Source organism: Triticum aestivum, chromosome 2B, assembly GCF_018294505.1.
Source record: "Triticum aestivum cultivar Chinese Spring chromosome 2B, IWGSC CS RefSeq v2.1, whole genome shotgun sequence".
NCBI lineage: Eukaryota > Viridiplantae > Streptophyta > Magnoliopsida > Poales > Poaceae > Triticum > Triticum aestivum.
Window position 1 is genome coordinate 782618330 of NC_057798.1, and position 19647 is coordinate 782637976.

Sequence of the window (19647 nt, forward strand, 5' to 3'; positions counted from 1 at the left end):
CTCATTTGCTTTGTCAGACTTTGAGATTCCCTTGTGGTTTGCTTCTAAGACTAATCAGTACTATGTTTGTGGTTATGTCAGACTGTTTTTCATGAAATCTGTTCTGAACTCTGTCCAAACTGGACAAACATGCGACTGAATATGTTGTCATGAAATCTGTTCTGTACTCTGTCCAAACTGGACAAACATGTTTAAGTTTCGTCTGCGAGATGGGATCGAGAGAATGCACGGGAGAGAGAGAGATTCGGGGACACTTAAGTGACATGGCGGTCAAAACCAGCCACGTGTACAGTTTTAGTCAAAACCGGGTCCAGGTCATACCAAAACCACTTAAAGTGCCGCGAGGGACGAAAAGTAACTGGTTTAAATAGTTGAGGGACGATTCCTATACTATCGCCAGAGTTCGAGGACGAAAAATATACTTATCCCTTTCTATATTGGAGTTGGACAGAGCAAGATGAAGCACACGAGAAGAGTAGTTTTTAGATGCGGGCGAGGTTCATTACTCGACGTCTTTGGCCCTTGGCTGGGGGGGTGGGGGGGGGGGGGGGGCTCCCTGCCTTTGCTTGTGGGCAGGACATGAGGCATCTTCTCTTTATGCGTTGCCCTTCGTTCACGTATTCGCACACATGCCGCGGGATGGAATCTCAATCCATCCATCGGAGTCCACGGCACGTTTGGTTTGCAGCCCAAGTTTTTTTCTTTCTCTTGCAAATGGCATGTACCATCATCGAACACACTTTTGCAGGCAGACAGCTCGCCAAACGGCGCCGTGGCTGTGCTTTGATCCCACTTCCACTTGTGACGAAATCATTTGTTAAGGATTACCGCTTGCAAACTTCACTGCCCACCTTCTTAGTCGTTGACAAGTGCCACACTTCATATGCGTCACTTGTCGCTGCCTGAGGGTTTTTCGTTTTTTCATAGATTCGTTTATTTAAAGCGTTTTATCTTTTGAACCATGCGTCCAAACTCTAAACCATTTTCATGTTGAATTTCTCGTGCAGATATCTTTGAAACTAGTCCTATGTTAATAGGTTTCGACATACCTTTTTTTCAGGAAAACGGAAAACTGGTAAAAACAAAAAACAAAAAAAATAATAATACCGAAATAACAACATTTTCCGAAGAGCAACTAACGAAGGAGTACTTCTTCGGGAGCCCCAGCAAGGGTCACCTAGGGTGGGTTGAGAGCGTGCCAGCTCTCAATCGGCGCCACGTGTCGCGCTCTGCTCCCTTCGTTTTTTGTTTTGTTTTTATTTTTTCGCACGCGTTTTTGCCTTTTTAGATTTTTTTTTCGGTTTTTTGGCTACTGCTTTACCCCACTTTATTTTTAGATTTTGGACCAAAAAAATTTACGTGAAAAAAGCGTTTTCTTTTTTCTCCCTTCCGCGAGAGGATCAACGGTGCCTCTCGCAAATGAAAAAAAAACATTTTTCCTTTTGCGAGAGGCACAGTCGTGCCTCTCGAAAACGGGGAAAAACAAGTTCTTTTTCCTTCCGCTAGAGTATACTTGGCCATGGGCAGCCCAGCTCGGACGACCCGAAAATCCCAAGCCAGGCTGGGCCTGAGCGTGCCATATGGTCGGGCGTGGCCCTGGAAATTGACTTCGACGGACAGATCGGGCTGGGCTCGGGCTTGCAAAAAACCCAGATTTCAGCCGTAGTCGGGCTGGGCCTACCGGGCCGTGTCGGGCATTTTGGGCTTGGTCCTGATTTATTAGGCCCAATGGTCGGGCTCGGGCCTAGGTTTTCAGCACCGGGCTTTTTTCGGCTCGGTCTGACACATGCCTAGGTATACGTGAGAGGCACACATTTGCTACCACTAGAGGCATAGTCGTGCCTCTCAGAAACAGAAAAAAACACGTTTCTCAGAAATGAAAAAATGTGTTTTCTTTTTTTCCTTCGCAAGAGGCATGGATTTGCTAATATGTTTTTTTCAGAGGCACAAATTTACTTCTCGTGGAGGTACAGATTTGCTTCCGCCAGAGGCATAGTTGTGCTCTCTTCCGGAAAAATGTGCTTCTGGTTTGGTTTTTACGTCTGGTTTTTTGTCCAGCTGTTTTCGTAAAAAAATGTGTCAAAACCTATCAACATGGAATTTAGTTTTGAAGATCTCGACAAGACAAATCCAACGGTGAAAACGATTTGAGATTTTGAGGCACGGTTTAAAAGAAAAAATATTTTGATAAACGGATCTACGGAAAAGAGAACACTCTTAGGTTGCAACAAGTGGCGCACTGGTTGGAGTTTCCTTTGCAAAGAGTGCTCTTAAGAGCAAGTATAATAAGGTAACGTAAACCTACTATAAGAATTTAAATATTATATTATTATTGAGTTAGAAGAGAGATAAGAAAAGAGAAAAGATAAGCGGGCTGTAGGCTTACAGCCGGCTATCACACAAGTTCAAAAAGGTTTGAAAGAGTGGAAGGTAGGTCATATGTTTTTAAAGTAGTACTTTCTTGTAGGTGACTACTATATTTGTTGGCTATTAGATTGGCTAGATGACATGGAAACTTGCTATAGCAACCATGCTCTAATTAGTGATTTCATCTTTTTCGGGAAGCACAACCGTTGCTTGTGGGCTGCATATGGTGTCAAGAACTACTGGCCGGCCAAATCATATGTACTGGGCGCACTTCTTTTCACTAGTACCGCTTCTGACAACATAACACTAGTAGAAAAAGGATCTATAGTCTCGGTTCGTGAGGGTCATTTGTCCCGGTTTTTGAACCGGGACTAAAATGTCGGTACTAATGCCCTAAACCTTTAGTCCCGATTCTTGCATAAATCGGGACAGATGGGCCTCCACGTGGCCGGTGCGCCGAGCCCAGGCAGGAGGGCCTTTGGTCCCGGTTGGTGGCACCAACCGGGACCAAAAGGTATCCACGCGTCAGCATTTCAGGGCTAAGGTTTTTTTTTTGAAAGTGGACTGGGGTTGGGGTTTTGGGGGGTTAATTTAGGTGTTTCATATATTGTGTTAGCTAGCTAATTAATAGAGAGAAGTGCCTCTCTTATGTCCGTGCTTGGTCGATGCTACGTACTGTACATAGAGAGGCCCTCGACACGCTAGCTAGTAAGAAAATGAAGGAAACCATTAAGTACAGAAGTTCGTCATTCATACCGAGAGAAGTGATCGATCGACCTCTCCTTCTCCGAGAGATTGGTCGAACAACAAGTTTTCGCATTATCTATCCGACACTACTGGCTACATACATATACAATATGTAAGATCTCTTACAATCCCCTAGCATTTGAAATCAACTTCCACATGGTATTCTCCGGCTTTATTGATGACGTGGTCAAGAAAGAATCCCGCCAATTCCTCTTGAACTACTTTCATGCGATCTTGTGGTAGGAGTTCATTCCGCATCTACCACGTCTAATTTGAAGAAGGGGGTTAATACATATATGAATGAAACTGAATAGAATGAAGGTGTAATAAAATGAAATTGTGAATATTATTGCTTACGCACTTCATATTGTCTTTTAGAGTAGCCCCGCTTATTTTTTAAAGTCGCGTTGTAGATGAACTCGCACATGTAGTATCCACAGAAATTATTCCCTTCTTCCTGCCACAAGCACTTTACGAGAAATAGAGGTCAATCAAACTGATAATGAAGCATTATGAATGGCATTGATGAAAGTATAGCTATAGAATCAGCGGGAGATGCGCGCAACTAGCTAGCTAGTAGTACTTACTTTCGGGTATGTATATCGCAGCTCCTTCGGCAGTCCCGGAGCTTCTGCGGTGAACTGTTTCGAAACCCTGCAAGACAAAGAAAATAATAATTATTACTTGAGATATTAGGAAATGAACAAAAAGTTACCGATATGGTGCGATAATGATCGATTGAACTTACTTGTTGAGGAATTTAGTCATGTCCGCATAGGTTTTGGGATCTTTTCGTCTCGAGTCTAAGACGGTTACTAGTCCCCGGTCAAGCTTAATCTCCAGAAGAACATAGTGGAAGCTGCGCACGCATGCATAACTCATCAATTACATTACTATAACCTCGCTCGAGTAATAAGGGAAACCGAATATGCACACGACAGTAACACTTACTTGAAGTTGTAAGGAAAGAGTATTAAATCTTTGTTTTGATTTTTGATCACCGATTGTAGCAAGTTGGCCTCGGCCTCTGCGGCCTTCTTTTTAACCTGAAATTCATCTATGATATTTGTGTTAATGAACCCAATATCATACATTTCTTGTTTTTTGCACCCGACGATCTTCAATATGCATAATATAGTGAGGATAATTAATTATAAATACATGCAATAAAAAAGCCGAGCTATATATAGAGACTTAATGACAGAAATAGTACTTACAGACAGTAGCAAAAGATCGTTAATTTATCGAGGGCCTTTTGATTGAAGAACTCGAAGAACTCCTCAAATGGAACAGGCAACAGATCAGTTCCAACGAGGTTGTGCTCCTCTTTAATTCTTAGATACAAAGTATTCGTCCCCCCAGACTCTCTGCAGGTTTTCATGTACCAATTATGGAATCTTCGCATCATCATTATTAGAGATTTTACATCTTTGACGAGAGGCTTCCCGTGCTTGTATCTGTGTTCATCCACCTCCAAGAAATCAAAATGTATATCATCAGGAAGGTAATCTCCAAGATTGTTATAACCAGGCACCGTCCTTGGAGCATTAGCGACGATGTTGCTAGACACATTGAGCGGGGGGCACGATTGCTTTGCTTGTTCACCGAGCTGGGCAATTTTTTTCCCAGCCGCTCGTTCTTTTAACCTTTGATCACTGACAGTACTTTCCGACTGGTTAGCTTCGACATATGTCTTTTCAGTAATGCGCTCATAGTTGGTTTTCGGCGGAGACTTTGGTGGTTTCCTCAGGGCATCGATAGTGCGCTTTGCTTTCACCGGATCTACCTTCTCCTCTGGAGGTGGATGTCTCTTTGCTTTCAACCCTTCAAAGAAGTCCTTCACTTTGGTCTGCACGATCTTCGCGTTTTCCTCATCGGTCCTCTCATACGGTAACTTCTCTACAGGCTTGAGAGATGGACCGTATCTGTATTGTCTCCCGCCTCTGGCTGTACTGCTAGACATCGGAGCAGATGGAGCGGCTGCGGCTGTCTTCTTTCGTGCTTGCTTACGAGGCGGAGGAGAAGGACTACGACACGCCGGAGCAGCCGGGGGGCAGCAGGTCTCTTCTGCCCTTGCTAGCGAGGCGGAGAAGGAGGAGGCAGCTGGCTGCTCGGGCGCGCCGGCGCAGGTGGAGAAGGAGGCGGAGTGCCGCCACGCGTCGGAGAAGGAGGCTGAGTGCCCTGATCACTCGCCGGAGGAGGCGGAGGAGGAGGCGGAGTGCCCTGACTCGCCGGATGAGGACGAGGAGGCGGAGGCGTCCAGTTCGAAAGGTTGATGAGCTCCTTTCGCCATAGGCATGCAGTCTTCAGAGAAGAACCCAGCCGAATCTCCCCTTCACCCGTAGGGTGGTCAAGCTCAAGGTCCTCAAATCCGTCTATTATTTGATCCACCATCACCCTAGCATATCCTTCTGGAATCGGTTGGCCGTGGTAGGTTTAGCCAGGTTCATTAGGTATAACAGAGCCAACAGCCGCCTTGACTTTCAATGTCATCCATCGCGTCATAAGGTGGCAATGCTGAGACTCTGTGATAGCATCCACGGGGTAGCCCGTGAAGACAGGCTCCAGCTGCTGAGTCTGCTCGGTGGAAGCCACGCTGCTTCTCCGCTGAGATGGCGGGGTAGCTTCAGGGGAAGCTTCGGCAGGTCGTTTGCTGCGATCTGCTTCTCGTTCCTCTAGCCCTTGTACCCTTTCGTGCAGTGCCTGCAGTTGGCTATGCTCCACTTTCTTCCTCCTCTCCTGGGTTTTGTAACCCCCTGCGTCTGGAAACCCAGCCTTCCACGAAAGGGAGCCTGGCGTGCCTCGTGTCCGTCCAGGGTGCTCAGGATTCCCAAGGGCCATTGTGAGCTCGTCCTCTCTCTGTCTGGAATGAACGTCCCTTCCTGTGTTGCAGCGATATAGTGCTGAAGCTTCCTGACGGGTATTCACAGTTGCTTATCCGTCCAAACGCACTTCCCTGATACAGGGTCCAAGGTTCCGCCAACCCCGAAGAACCAAGTCCGGCAACGGTCTGGCCATCTCAATGTCTCTGGTTCGACCCCTTTAGCAATCAGGTCATTCTCAGCCTTGTCCCACAAAGGTCGGGCTTTGAGGTAACCACCTGACCCCGTACGATGGTGATGCTTCTTCTTTGCATCATTAATCTTGTTTGTCGCTGATATCTTCTTACTCTTTTCCGATGTCTTGTGGGCCACAAATGCGGGCCATTGATCTCTGATCTTCTCAAACCGGCCGGTGAATTCTGGTGTCTCTTCTTTATCGACAAACGTTTTCAGGTCATTCTTCCAGCTCTTGAATAGTTCTGCCATCTTCTTAAGAGCATGAGACTTGATCAATTCCTCTTTAACTGGCTTCTCTGGATCCTCCTCTGGCGGTAAGGTAAAATTTGCCTTAAGCATTGTCCAAAGATCTTCTTTTTGCATATCGGAGACATAAGACACCTCAGGGTCTTCCTTCTTTGGCTTTAACCATTGCTGGATACTGATCGGGATCTTGTCCCTAACAAAAACCCCGCACTGAGCACGAAATGCATCCCTTGTCCGGATGGGTTCAATCGGCTTGCCATCGCGCGCGATTACTGTGATCTCAAACCTTTCATCCGAGCGCAACTTTTTCTTCGGGCCTCGTTTCTTTACCGAAGTTGAGCTCGATCCGGAGGGCTAGAGAAAAAAGAAGAAAGACGAGAGTTAATTAATATGTGTACATATGAAAACAATGAATGCATCAATTAACTAGTCAGCACGGGCTTAACTAATATATATATATACCTGGCCGGACTCGGTTCGGTCACCGGAGCAGTCAGCACGGTCTCCTTCTTGTACCTCCATTGGGTCACCGGAGCCATCATGAACATAGCCCTCTTCTTGTACCGGCATTAATGGGTCACCGGAGCCATCATGAACATAGCCCTCTTCTTCACCCGGTCCTTCCTGACGACCGGTGTCGTAGAGAAACGACGCAACAACACCACTTCCTTGTGCGATTATCTCCCCCAACATCGCTTCTGTTGCTTCGTCTCGGGAGTGATCCATAGTTTCTACAAATATTTACAACATGTCAATTATTATTCAAACATGGTACAGATGGATATATATTAGTGGCAAACATAGAACTAGCTAGCTAATCACAATAAGGAATCATGTTAGTGGCCTCGATGCTGCTTCTCTAGGGTTTGGGGCGGCCTAGACAACGCTTCAAGGGTTTGGGGTGGCCTCGACACAACGCTTCAAGGGTTTGGGGTGGCCTCGACGACAACGCTCTTTTAACTTGGTAGATTTGGGTGGCCTCGAGAGAGTTTGTTGGGTAGGGGCGCGGCGGGAGGGGGTAGGAGACCAACATCGTTTTGTCTCTAGGGTTTGGGTGTCTTCGAGAGTTTTGGTCGAGCGAGAGGGCCGAGGGGGGTTCTCCCGTGGTATAAGTTATCACGGTCGAGAGTGGGTATATATATCGACCGCCCCTCATGTCGAAGTTATCCGGGAGGGGGTTATATCGACAACGACGCGACATACATATACATGGGAAAATAATGTTATCAGGAAGGGGGTATATCGGTACCCCCCCCCTCGTGTTGAAGTTCTCGGGAGGGGGTATATCGACAACGACATACCCGATAAAAAATAAGAAGACAAAAGAAGAAATAAAAAGAGGAGAAGAAGAAAGGAATAGAAGAGAAGCAATCGAAGAAAAAAAAGGAGAAAAAATAGGAGAAGAAGAAAGGAATAGAGGAGAAAGAAGAAAAAAAATAGAAAATTTCTATTTTTCTTCTTCTTTCTCCTCTATTCCTTTCTTCTCCTCTTCTTTTTCTTCTTTTTTCCTCTTCTTATTTATTTCGCCTCTTCTTCCTCTCCTCTTCTTGTCCTTTCTTCCTCTTCTTATTTTCCTTTTTCTCCTCTCATTCTTTTTCTTCGTCTTCCTTTCCTAGCTAGATATTTAAAAAGTTTCTAAAAATTAAACTAACCTAAAATGTACTAAATCTAACTTTTGCATATATGAACATTTGTACACAAAGAACATACAAACATATATACATTTTTATAAAAAAGCAAAAACATCATATTCTATAAAAAAATCATATGCATATAATCTGAGAAAAAACATCATATTCTATAAAAAAATCATCATATATATGAACAAAAACAATTATCACATATATTAAAAAAACAGGGGAGGGCGCCACCGGACCAAGGTGAGGAGGGGCAGGGTGAAGGAAATATGCCCTAGAGGCAATAATAAAGTTATTATTTATTTCCTTATTTCATGATAAATGTTTATTATTCATGCTAGAATTGTATTAACCGGAAACATAATACATGTGTGAATACATAGACAAACATAGTGTCACTAGTATGCCTCTACTTGACTAGCTCATGAATCAAAGATGGTTAAGTTTCCTAGCCATAGACAAAAGAGTTGTCATTTGATTAACGGGATCACATCATTAGGAGAATGATGTGATTGACTTGACCCATTCCATTAGCTTAGCACTTGATCGTTTAGTATATTGCTATTGCTTTCTTCATGACTTATACATGTTCCTGTAACTATGAGATTATGCAACTCCCGTTTATCGGAGGAACACTTTGGGTGCTACCAAACATCACAACGTAACTGGGTGATTATAAAGGAGTACTACAGGTGTCTCCGAAGGTACATGTTGAGTTGGCATATTTCGAGATTAGGTTTTGTCACTCCGATTGTCGGAGAGGTATCTCTGGGCCCTCTCGGTAATACTCATCACTTAAGCCTTGCAAGCATTATAACTAATAAGTTAGTTATGAGATGACGTATTACAGAACGAGTAAAGAGACTTGCCGGTAACAAGATTGAACTAGGTATTGGATACCGACGATCAAATCTCGGGCAAGTAACATACTGATGACAAAGGGAACAACGTATGTTGTTATGCGGTTTGACCGATAAAGATCTTCGTAGAATATGTAGGAACCAATATGGTCATCCAGGTCCCGCTATTGGTTATTGACCGAGAATGGTTTTAGGTCATGTCTACATAGTTCTCGAACCCGTAGGGTCCGCACGCTTAACGTTTCGATGACAGTTTTATTATGAGTTTATAAGTTTTCATGTACCGAAGTTTGTTCAGAGTCCCGGATGTGATCACGGACATGACGAGGAGTCTCGGAATGGTCGAGACATAAAGATTGATATATTGGAAGCCTATGTTTGGACATCGGAATGGTTCCGGGTGAAATCGGCATTTTACCGGAGTACCGGGAGGTTACCAGAACCCCCCGGGGGGTTAATGGGCCTACATGGGCCACGAGGGAGAAGAGGGAAGGAGCCAGGAGGGGGCCGCGCGCCCCTCCCCCTCCTAGTCCGAATAGGACAAGGGAAGGGGGCGGCGCCCCCCTTTCCTTCCCCTCTTCCTCCTCTTTCCCCCCCTTCTCCTACTCCTACTTGGAAAGAGGGAGTCCTACTCCCGGTGGGAGTAGGACTCCCCCCCTTGGCGCGCCCTCTAGGCCGGCCGCCTCCTCCCCCTGGCTCCTTTATATACGGGGGCGGGGGGCACCCCAAAGACACATAAGTTGACCTATGGATCGTTCCTTAGCCATGTGCGGTGCCCCCCTCCACCATATTCCACCCCGGTCATATCGTCATGAAGCTTAGGCGAAGCCCAGCGCCGGTAGAACATCATCATAATCACCACGCCGTCGTGCTGACGGAACTCATCCCCGAAGCTTTGCTGGATCGGAGCCCGGGGATCGTCATCGAGCTGAACGTGTGCTGAACTCGGAGGTGCCGTACGTTCGGTGCTTGGATCGGTCGGATCGTGAAGACGTATGACTACATCAACCGCGTTGTGCTAACGCTTCCGCTTATGGTCTACAAGGGTACGTGGACACACTCTCCCCTCTCGTTGCTATGCCATCACCATGATCTTGCGTGTGCGTAGGAATTTTTTTGAAATTACTACGTTCCCCAACAGTGGCATCCTGTCAGGACCCCGACTCAATGCCACATCGATCTAGCATGTAACACCTCATATCACTTTGCGGCCTCACGCACGGTATTCCCACGGGTGTCGCCTTACCTTTGCCCGGGACCGTTTGCGCCTTTTGGCACACGTATATGATAGTGTCGCTAGCATCCATATGATAAGGAGCCCGGGCTGACATGGCTAGTCGTAAACCCAAAGTGGCACAAACTTACAGGGACAGGCATCCATGACCCAGCATCGAACGTGTCGGTCATCAGCGAGTGAATCCAGGCTGTAGCACTGGGCTAGCAGGACTCCGGTGAACCGGGCTGTAGCGGGCTAACAGGACTCCGGTATTCATCGCGTGACATTTCCCCGAAGGGACAGACACAAGAACGAAGAAGGACACATGCCGGCCAGCCTGAGTGTCTGGGAGCAGTAGCAAGCTACCATGGCTCGGTGGAAACACTAGGAGACATTTCCCGGTAAGGGAGGCTACTAAAGATAAACAACTAGATAGTCAGATCCCACACATACCAAGCATTTCAATAACATACACACAATATGCTCGATATGTGCAAACACAACATGGCATCACAACATGACTCTACGACTCAAGTATTTATTCAATAGGCTCCAAGGAGCGAGATATTACAAACATGAGTCTCATGACCCAACATTCAGAGCATACAAATCAAAGCACAAGCGGAAGCTCAACATGTCTGAGTACAGACATCTACAAATGAAAAAGGCTGAGAAGCCTGACTATCTACCAGATCCTGCCGAGGGCACAAGATCGTAGCTGAGGTAACAAGCTAAACGTCGAAGTCCACGTGGAACTATTAGTGAGACTGAAGTCTCTCTGCAAAAACATAAATTAAGCAACGTGAGTACAAATGTACCCAGCAAGACTTACATCAGAACTAACTACATATGCATCATTATCAACAAAGGGGATGGTGGGGTTTAACTGCAGCAAGCCAGCTTTGACTCGGTGGCTATCCTGAACTACGACTGCAAGTAACTCTTTTGAGGTGGCGCACACGAGTCCACATATTCACCAACCAATACACCACTATGGATCCGCTCCCGTCTCCCTACGAGAACGCCATCCATAGCACTCACGCTTATCTTGCGCATTTTAAAGTATCCACTTTCACTTGTCTATGAACTGATATAAGCAACCCAGAAGTCCTTTTCCGCGGACACGGCTATTCGAATAGATGATGTTAACCCTGCAGGGGTGTACTTCTTCACACACGCTCTCACCACTTACCGCCGTTTACACGACATGTACTCGGCAACCTTCAAGCGGAAGCCGAACGTGGGTGTCGGCCACGGCCTACCTAAACACTCAAGTCTCTAGTCCAGGTTTATCGCCTATTCGGGTTCCATCCATGAGGAGATCTGGCCGGAGTTTCGCTCACAGCCCCAAACGATGTGTGCAGGGTTCGCGAGATACCTAACGGGTATCCAGTACACCGTGCCACGTACCTACCGCATCACAGCCCACCCCTACGGTCAGCGCTGTCCACGGCCTCCAGTAGGCTACAAACACCAGAAACTACTTGCAACTCCTGGACAGAGAACTAGGGTGAATAAGAAGCCGAGAGGGTCCATTGGTTTCGGGCCCAATGCATGGTAGTAGCTGAATCATGGATCACAAACACAGAACTCAGTTCCTAAGGACGGCTTCAATGAGACAACCCACCATGTACTCCTACATGGCCTCTCACCGCTACCTTTACCAAATCGTATTCACACACTTAGCTCACACACAATAGGACATGTTCATACACCTCTGATTCATCCCCGATGAATCAAACCTGACACAACTCTAAGCAGTAGCAGGCATGACAAACAAGCAAGAATGACTAGGCACAACAGGGCTCAAACAACTCCTACTCATGCTAGTGGGTTTCATCTATTTACTGTGGAATGACAGGTCATGCAGAGGATAAAGGGGTTCAGCTACCGCAGCAAGTAACAGATGAATCGTTGTTGTCCTAATGCAGTAAAAGAGAGCAGGAGCGAGAGAGTGCGATTATATCGGAATGAACAAGGGTGTTTTGCTTGCCTGGCACTTCTGAAGATAATATAGCTCTTCATCGGTGTCATCGATCACATCGTCGGTATCACGTCTATCGAGAGGGGGCAATCACTGGCAAACACAGAAGAAACACGATCAATGCAATGCACAGTATGATGCATGATCATGACATGGCAACATGCTGTTGATTGAGATAATGCAACTAACAACAAGTTAAATGGAGTTGGTTTGAACACTAGGTTCAAATTCAAACTCCATATGTGATTTCTTAAACGCCATTTAATTGAATTGTCCTAAACAGTAGTCATAAGTTGTTCTAACATGCATGAAAATAGTACAGATGGATAGATTGGATTTTTCTGATCATTTTTCATATATAATTTATCTCATTTGGAGTTACGGTTGATTTTCTATGAATTTTAGAAGTTTATACAATTTTCTGGAATTTCCTGAATAAAAATAAATCCAGAAAACATTACTGCGTCAGCCTGACATCATCATGACGTCAGCAGGTCAACAGGGGCTGGTCTGGGTCAAACCTGACATGTGGGGTCCACACATCAGTGACACATGAACTAATCCCGGTCAAACCCAACGCTGACTGGGGTTTGACCAAGCGTGGGGCCCACTGTCAGCGGTTGTAGGGTGTTTAGCTGGCTGGGTTAGCTCCTAATGACGAGGCCACGTCAGCTCTCGCCGGAGTTTCGCCGGCGGCGGCCTAAACTGCGGCGGCAACTCGCCGGACTTGAGCTGCGGGCGACGGATGGATGCGCGAAGGCCACCAGAGGGCGCTCGACCGCGTCTAGCAGAGCGATCGGAAGGCCTCGGAGTCGCCGGAGATGACGACGGCGAGCACAGAAGCGACGGCCCGAGCTCAGGCGAACTCAGGGTCGAGGCCACAGCGGTCTTGGCGATGCGGGGTTAACACCTATGGCGTCTACGCGGTGCGGCGAGAACGTTGGACGCATGCCCGGGACCGAATGGTCACCGGAGCGTCATCGCCGGCGAGCTTTGGCGGCGGCGCTGTCGGGTGAGAAAGGCACGGCGGCTACGGCATACTAGGGAGAAAACGAAGAAGGGGAGGATGATCAGGAGCTCACAGCGGTTCCAGTAGGCTTCGAAGCGGGTCGGGGAAGGTCGGAGCTGAGCGGGGCGGCGAGGCCGATCTCCGGCGGCCGAGGAGGGGAAAAGCGCCGGGGCGGCGCTTCGGGGCTCTTCCGGTCACGTGGCTCGGTGAGGGGGTTGGCGACGAGGTGCAGGAGCTCAGGAGCAGCTCGGGGCATCGTCGGAACGGCGGTGGTCGCGGCAACGGCGAACGACGGCGATGGGCGTGTTCGGTGGCGAGAGAGAGGGGTCCAGGGGAGAGGATGAGGGCGAGGGAGAGCGAGAGGGGCCCGGGGGGTGCGTGGCGATGCCAGAAAAGTCCAGGGCGAAGCGGCAAGCAGGAGGTGGCCGTCGGTGGCCATGCGCGTGCTGGCGCGCCGCGGGCACACGCCCTCCTGCCCACTGGCAGGAGGTTGAAGACAGTAGGAGTAAGGAGGAGGTGGGCTGGGCCTAGCTGGGCCGGTCCTGTTGGGCCACCAGGTAAGTGGACCAGGTGAGTTTTTGTTCTTTTATAGTTTTCTGTTTCCTGTTTCTTTTATTTAATCTTTTGCCACTGTTTTGAATTCAGAACAATTCAAACAATGCCAAAAACTCCTCTGAATATTTTTGTTTTGCTAGATGGACTTTTCCAAAAGCTCATAAAATATTTCAGGGGTATTTGAAATTATATTCTAATTATATGAATATAATTCAAATTCCAATAGCTAATGATTTAAATTCAAATTCCCAAAATTAAGTCCATAAAAATGTTCAATATTTTTGGTTGGGACCAGAACCCTTGCCAAAATATCAAACATTTAATAAAGGCATTTTGGAAACAATGAATGAGATTTTAGGGTCTTTGCCCTTCTTTTATTTAATTTTTCAGGCTTCCAAAATTCCTCAGTTCAACTTTCAGAAATTTAACATGATGCAAGCAAGATGCAAACACTAGGCAGCACTAGAAGCTAGGGATGTGACAGCTCGCCCCCACTAAACAAGAATCTCGTCCCGAGATTCAGGCGTAGGGTAGGATAAAGGGGGAACGCAAACTAACATAATCTTCACGATCCAGGTGGCACTTCATACTGAACGTTGATTCGTTCACCATCATTGTCTCGAAGTCTTTCTCTGAGAACTCCAACTATCATGACAACGAGAGGAACGAAAGACCCTAAAAGAATCGTTCTTCTCGAAGGTCGAACAACTCAGGATTAACTCTCGGAATGAGACATAGCAACATCTCTCGAGCTGAGAGACGAAGCACACATCCATAGGAATGGAGTGAAGCAGATGACGAAGGTTCACTAGGTAGACAACAATTTCACACTTAAAAAGGTGGTAAACGATTGTCAACGTAGCGAGGAGTTGAGTTGCCATGATACCACAACGAGACACCTTAGGAACCGTGACTCGTAGATATATCCCCTTAAGTGGCAAAAAGAATTACCTTTGATTCAGAGATCATTGAAACTTTTTAAACCAGCCTAAGGCAATTCACAACAATCGTTTGGCGGAGTGCAAAGGAATGGTACACCCGTACTAGAATGGATGATGTGGACTACGTTGTTGAAGACAACGCAATGGATGATTTTTGCTTATCACCGGAAATGGAAGAGACCCATGGTAGAATGGCACATTGGCGGTGCAAGCTGGGAGCAAAATGCAAATGCTGGGAATGATTCTGGTAACTGGGGAAGAACCCAACAATAGAGAGTGAATTCACTGTTTGAAAAGGTCATAGCATTGCCGAGGAAACTGGGAGCACTATACAGTTAATGCCGACGATCAAACCTAGCACTTGCGCGTGCTCTCAAGAACTTGAGCATTTCCATAATCATCAAGATTTTACCAATATCCGTGTCAAGGATCCTGGCAACACATCATACTACCATGATGAATACCGGTGGAAGATGTAGATGCAAAGGAAGATAACACTTTCTCAGATTTCACCTTAACGAGGCCAAGGGGACGAAATCTGGATGATCGACTGAGAGACATTTAGCACTCCGCTTCTAATGTTCTCCTTGATGTGCTAGCGTAATCCACCCATAGATATGGTTTGATATCTAGAACATCAAGTAAAAGGTCGGACTTCGGGATCTCAAAAATCCATAGGGGCAACTAGGGAGTAAATCCTACGAAATCCCTATGGGGAGGTGGCCAACTTCTCCAATCAAGATATTATAATAACAGGTCTTTCGGCGGGGTGTGTTGGCCACGACATCCACTTTACCGGTTACAGAGTGACCAATATTATAGTTCTTGGGAAATGTTCCAAACCATCATATCTGCCTGAGATTCAGATCTGGTTGGTGTCAGGATATTCCAGACTCATCGAGTCTAGGTAGAAAAACGAAAGTTTGCAACACAAATCGACGAGATGACGTTGCGAGATTCTCGGGGAATGAACTACGATAGTAAGCTCCAAAACATGAGCTGGTTCTGCTGCAAACATGTGAACACGTTGTCCGAGACAAGCATGGCCACGTAGTAGTCTTATAATTAAACACTACCGAGTTCAGGTGGGGAACCATCATCGAGGATATCGAAGTCCTTGCATAAGGTATACTCTTAAGAAGGAACTTCTTCTCCTTGAACAAATCAATCAGTGGCTTGGTGTGCTAGGGACACATATAGAATGGAGGTTGCAAGTCTCCAGACCACAGAATACTTCGCACATATGCATGACTGACTTGGGATGATTCCAGAGGAAGCAAAACTAACTTTCTCAAATTCACGGCGGCAACTTTCACCAAATGCACGTGTATAAGAGGAAGTCACTCCTTTCATCAAACAAATACTTCATGAGCTAGCATGAAGAAAATGCTTTCAAAAGTTTCCAACACTAACTTGTTGTCCAACAAGATCATGGAGGAGATAAGGATGTTGTCAATGGGCTCAACAACAATTCATCTGGGTTTCCTTTTAAAAGGAATTCCATAGTTATGTGAACAAGTGATAGCATTGGTCAGACCCAAAAGATATAATGGTGTATGCTCGAGGGATCAACCACGAGTAAGACAACATTACGAATATCGTTGGTTCTGGTCTGATTGGATGATAGCCCATACTCCAATCAAAGGTTGGATAAAAATGATAGGTACATTAACTGATCACGAGGTTCAGTCGATGAAAATATCAACTTTCTTCAACACTCATACAAGACATCCCTTATAATGAACTATATCGGACAAGCTTCTACCTTCCAACTCTCCAAGTTGATGCATAGCTTAACCAACTAGCTCAGGGGTATCCAACACAGATTCTTGGAGAAAGGGTGGTTTACAGGATAAACCAACTTGATCACGAGCTTAACATAACAGTCAGGTGACAACCTGGTGATACTTTCGAGAAGATATTCGGAAAATCACGAACCACCGATATGTTACTAAGATCGAGAACAATCTTGCTTTTCAGGGCAAGACGATATGATCAAATGAGCGAGGACTTGACAAAATCCTAACTCATCAATCGAAATGTGCACCAGGAAGATGGAAAAGGTAGCACGATCAATCTTAGAATGATGATTCAAGAACCAACACGTTAAGAATGAGGTTATTGTCCATTTAACTACCAAGCAACAAGGTTGCTAGGAGTATTGATTTCACATATCACGATTCACTTGTCGACAATCCGGTTATAACAACACGGGAACCGAGAAATGAATAATGATGGAGAGAAGTATCACTGCACCAAGAATTCATAGGATGGTGTGCAATTCCCATGATAATCTTAATATAAAGATGGTAACACTCCAGGGTGGAATAGAACAAAAACTGGATTAGTATTTTGATCTGCGGAGTACAACTGCTAAGACCCAACCCTGGATATGGATGAGGTACTCGGGTTTGTTTCTCCTAGTCATTCCGGAATAGAATGGCTTGACGGACCACAAGAGTAATAGGTATCGATGAACGCATGCACGCATACTCTTGACTATCAAATGATATACAGGGGTCAGAATACCACTAAGAGGGACAACTCAAAGGAACATATAACTTTCTGAGTTGTGGATGCATAGATTAGTATGTCGAACCAAGTTCAACATAATTCTTCCGGATAACCCATGCAGAAAGGTTGAGCTGGCAGAGTCACAATATAGCATGGAGAACTCATCGAGAGCACTCTTGTTGTCATCTTTTGGTTCAGAAGAACTCCTGCCAAGAATGGTTCATGGTAATTGGAAGAAGGATGTACCACGAACCTCGAGGACTATCGCAAAGGTTACTAATATCCTAAAGGAACTAGCAACACTATCAACATGATGTAAGTAGGGTGAATCTCGGGTTCAAGAACCCAGGAATAGAATACCTACTACTAAGTAGCATCACGGGATGCTTTTGAGAATAAAGGCAAGAATCATCACACTGGAAACACAGATCATGGCTAGACCACTAGATGATCCTCTAAGCACTTAGGGTCATAATAGGAACTCCAACATATATGTCAAGGCAATAAATTACCTCAACTCACTAATTTGTGTGATTAATCTGACCAAAAGGACATCGGAAACGGGAAGAAGGGATTTGCAAATGCATCAGACTATTTAGAAACCTGGGATGACTCGGACAGCATAACGTCTATAAATGCTCCAAAAAGATTTGAGACATGCTACAAAAATGGTGGCATAGCCACTCAGAAGCACAATATCAAGGTCTCGAGATCAATAATTAACATACAGAGGTAGAAACTGAACTGAGGCTTAATTCCAACAATTCTATAAGTCTACGGATTAGTAACACGTGATCCTGATAGAAAGAAGAGATAGCCTAGTTCTTAATCCCCGTAGGAAAGATAAGATGACTCAGATCAGAAGGGCATAATGTATAAGGAGTAAAAAGAGCCTTACGTTCCATCCCACAATCAATTCCCTTATATAACTAAAGAATTTCTAGACTCAACTTCGACCAGTTTGGCTTGGTAATCCTACAGGCAGTCAAGCTCTGATACCAACGCTGTCAGGACCCCGACTCAATGCCACATCGATCTAGCATGTAACACCTCATATCACTTTGCGGCCTCACGCACGGTATTCCCACGGGTGTCGCCTTACCTTTGCCCGGGACCGTTTGCGCCTTTTGGCACACGTATATGATAGTGTCGCTAGCATCCATATGATAAGGAGCCCGGGCTGACATGACTAGTAGTAAAACCCAAAGTGGCACAAACTTACAGGGACAGGCATCCATGACCCAGCATCGAACGTGTCGGTCATCAGCGAGTGAATCCAGGCTGTAGCACTGGGCTAGCAGGACTCCGGTGAACCGGGCTGTAGCGGGCTGACAGGACTCCGGTATTCATCGCGTGACATTTCCCCGAAGGGACAGACACAGGAACGAAGAAGGACACATGCCGGCCAGCCTGAGTATTCCGGAGCAGTAGCAAGCTACCATGGCTCGGTGGAAACACTAGGAGACATTTCCCGGTAAGGGAGGCTACTAAAGATAAACAACTAGATAGTTAGATCCCACACATACCAAGCATTTCAATAACATACACACAATATGCTCGATATGTGCAAACACAACATGGCATCACAACATGACTCTACGACTCAAGTATTTATTCAATAGGCTCCGAGGAGCGAGATATTACAAACATGAGTCTCATGACCCAACATTCAGAGCATACAAATCAAAGAACAAGCGGAAGCTCAACATGTCTGAGTACAGACATCTACAAATGAAAAAGGCTGAGAAGCCTGACTATCTACCAGATCCTGCCGAGGGCACAAGATCGTAGCTGAGGTAACAAGCTAAACATCGAAGTCCACGTGGAACTATTAGTGAGACTGAAGTCTCTCTGCAAAAACATAAATTAAGCAACGTGAGTACAAATGTACCCAGCAAGACTTACATCAGAACTAACTACATATACATCATTATCAACAAAGGGGATGGTGGGGTTTAACTGCAGCAAGCCAGCTTTGACTCGGTGGCTATCCTGAACTACGACTGCAAGTAACTCTTTTGAGGTGGCACACACGAGTCCACATATTCACCAACCAATACACCACTATGGATCCGCTCCCGTCTCCCTACGAGAACGCCATCCATAGCACTCACGCTTATCTTGCGCATTTTAAAGTATCCACTTTCACTTGTCTATGAACTGATATAAGCAACCCAGAAGTCCTTTTCCGCGGACACGGCTATTCGAATAGATGATGTTAACCCTGCAGGGGTGTACTTCTTCACACACGCTCTCACCACTTACCACCATTTACACGACATGTACTCGGCAACCTTCAAGCGGAAGCCCAACGTGGGTGTCGGCCACGGCCTACCTAAACACTCAAGTCTCTAGTCCAGGTTTATCGCCTATTCGGGTTCCATCCATGAGGAGATCCGGCCGGAGTTTCGCTCACAGCCCCAAACGATGTGTGCAGGGTTCGCGAGATACCTAACGGGTATCCGGTACACCGTGCCACGTACCTACCGCATCACAGCCCACCGCTACGGTC